Source organism: Meleagris gallopavo, unplaced genomic scaffold (assembly GCF_000146605.3).
Source record: "Meleagris gallopavo isolate NT-WF06-2002-E0010 breed Aviagen turkey brand Nicholas breeding stock unplaced genomic scaffold, Turkey_5.1 ChrUn_random_7180001957424, whole genome shotgun sequence".
NCBI lineage: Eukaryota > Metazoa > Chordata > Aves > Galliformes > Phasianidae > Meleagris > Meleagris gallopavo.
The window spans coordinates 117,549-120,473 of record NW_011217650.1 but is presented as its reverse complement, the minus strand read 5'-3'; the positions used below and the strand labels follow the sequence as shown (position 1 = coordinate 120,473).

The 2,925-nt window shown below is 52.5% G+C and overlaps 1 long non-coding RNA gene across 4 annotated transcripts in view; it reads right to left on the bottom strand.

Moving 5' to 3' along the window:
* LOC104917200 overlaps window positions 1-2,389 on the bottom strand; it is a 5,214-nt gene extending 2,825 nt beyond the window's left edge. For 2 of the 4 annotated variants that reach the window (XR_796782.1, XR_004162517.1), the window contains exon 1: window positions 139-930. This is a non-coding gene — a long non-coding RNA (uncharacterized LOC104917200). The other 2 variants (XR_796781.3, XR_004162518.1) reach the window with 2 other exon arrangements.
* Window positions 2,390-2,925: the final 536 nt, after the last annotated feature.

The window sequence follows — 2,925 nt, the reverse complement described above, 5'->3', positions numbered from 1 at the left end:
TCCTCTCCTCTCCTCTCCTCTCCTCTCCTTCTCATCTCTTCTTCTCTTCCCTTTTCTTTCGTTCCCTTTTCTTCCCTTCCCTGTACTCCTCAAGGAGACAAACCCAGTACACAGATACAGTGGGAAAGCAGAGCAGACCGTGGGTATACTTGTGCTTCATTTGGGCTGGTTTACTGGGTGCTGCCACATCAGCCATTCTGCTGTCCTCCACAAGGAGCCTTTAATGTGTGCAGATTAAATATTGACATAGCTGCCACCCTTGCATGCAGAAACTGAGACAGGACTTTAGACCCTCGTAAACAGGAGCTAAAGGGCATCAGGGGATGAAGCACACAACATACAGGGAGAAGAGCGCCACACATCCACACCTTGGTGCACCCACACAAGTCTGCTCCTTAGAGTGCTGCTGAGCACTTGGCACGCACGGCATAAGTATGCCAGACTCAGCCCATGTCCCAGCCATGTGATACCTGAACCTGAGCTTTTGGGCTTCACAATGCTGGGAAGGAGCCTTCAGCTGTGTTTGCCTGTTCCTGGTGCAGGGGGAGAAAACCTCCTGACATGAAATAATCCCATATTTAACTAAAGGGAATGTTTATTATGTGAATAATCCATTTATGAAGGATTATAAAGACACCACAGCATCACTGTCAGGCACTTGCAGCCAGAGTATACAGCACATTCTGGCCAGAAGAGCCATAGGTAGCTAGCTGTAAGTCACACTCATAAACAAACCATTGCTCTATTAGCTCTGCAAGAACAAATTATTCACCAGCCCCACTTCAGCTACTCGAAGTGGGACTTTTCTACACCAAACACACCCCAAGCAGAACGCAGTTCTCATCAGTTTCCATCTTCCAGCCCGGCACACGCCGAGTGCTGCCGGTGCTGGCATTTAGGGCTGCCCGTTCAGGTTTGACCCCGCTCCCTGTGCGCTTACTTGCTGCGAGAGAAGAGGTTCCGCTGTCGCTGCAGGCGGAGAAGGGGAGAGAGGGAAGGACAGGGCTATCGCACAGCTTAGCTACGAAGCCAGCAAGACTTAGCGCGAAGGGACCCACTGGGGACACAGCCACTGCAGAGGCTGCGGGAGGTCTGCGCACGGGGAATGGGCGCTGATGTCCCTGCGCTGCCTACTGCACTGAGAGCTGATAGCTCGTCTCACTGTGATCGCCTTTGCAAACACCCCCCCTAGAGCCAGGCGAGTCCAGATCACGTCTGGAGCAGAAATATTTCCTAGGGTTTTCCGTTCCTCTGAGCCCCCCGCCTGCGGGAATGGAGCAGTTTGCTGCACAGTCGTTCAGTTCTCACTGAAACAAACCCCTCATTCCGCATCCGGCAGAAAGAAAATGCAGAAATAATCTCCTTGCCCAGCGCAGGACTCTGCTTTAAGCCCAGCATTCCTCTGCATCATTGGGGAGCAGCTCCATCTGCCGAGCCAGTCCGGGCTGGGAGCCGCAGGGATCTTCTCCGGAACGGTCGTTGCCGGGCAGTCCCAGGTTTGAGGAAATACTGGGAGCTCTGGAGGTGCCCGGTAGGGAAGGGAAATGTTCCCAGCCACTCTGAGAGGGTCGGTGCGCTGAGCTGGCACCAGGTAGAGGAATAAGCCAGGAGCTGGCTCTGGTCAGGATTTCCCACCATCCAGACCTAGGCTCCGTGGAGGCTCTGTTTGGAGGGGAAGCCCTGCCTGCTCTCCTTGAAGCAAAACAGCTTGTAGGCTCTCACTTCTGGTTGCTATTTTCCTGTAACAATGAGCCAGAGACTCCAATGCTCCATAGAATCATAGAATAGAATCCTAGAATCACAGAATAAGTTCAGTTAGTAGGGACTATAGAAGGTCATCTGGATCGATTCCCCCACAAGGAGGAAGGATGCCTACAGCTCCATCAGGTGCTCAGAGCCCCTCCAGCCTGACCTTGAGTGTCTCCAGGAACAGGTATCCACCATTTGTGTGGGCAACCTGTTCTGATGCCTCACCACCTTGATCATAAAAGCCTTTTTTCTTACATCCAGCCTAATTCTCCCCTCTTTTAGTTTGAAACCATTTCCTCTTGTCCTGTCACAGCAGACCCTGCAGAAGAGCCTGTCCCCATCTTTCTTACAGCCCCACGTAGATACAGACAGGCCGCCCCCAGGTCTCCCTCAGCCTTCCCTTGTCCAGGCTGCACAGCCCCAGCTCTCTCAGCCTGTCCTCGTAGGGAGCTGCTCCATCCCTGATCCTTTGTGCGGCCCTCCTCTGGACGCTCTCCAACAGGCCCCCGTCTCTGCTGTGCTGAGCACTCCGCCTGTGGACGCAGCGCTCCAGGTGAGGGGCAGGATCCCCTCCCTCGCCCTGCTGGCTGCACACTGCTCAGCCTGTCCAGGTCTCTGGATGGCATCCCGTCCCTCAGCTGTGTCGACTGCACCACACAGCTGGGTGTCATCTGCAAACTGCTCAGGATGCACTCCATCCCACTGTCATTGATGATGACATCAAAGAGCATCAGTCCCAGAACTGAACCCTGAGGGACAGCACCTGTCACTCATCTCTAACTGCACATGGATCCATTGACAACCACTCTTCGGGTATAAACTTATGGGAAAGTATCTTCTGCCTTCTGCGTTCTTGGAGACCTAGAATTTTTGTGGTGGATTTTTCCTATACATAAGACACCAAAAACTTCCCAGTGATCAAGGCTTCACAACCATGATGTCCAGCTCCCTTGGTTTGCTTTGATAATCACAGAATCATAGAATGCCTCAAATAATCTAGTTCCACCCCCAGAACATTTATCCAAGCTGAATCACAGCAATGAAAGACCACCTCCAAAGTGGCTGTAGATGGAGGGATGGATCATGTTTAGCATCAGGCAACAGACCAAAGGATGTGACAGGGGCACTGCCACAAAGTTTTGCCTGATCACATGCAAGAGACTTCCCTGAAACTTA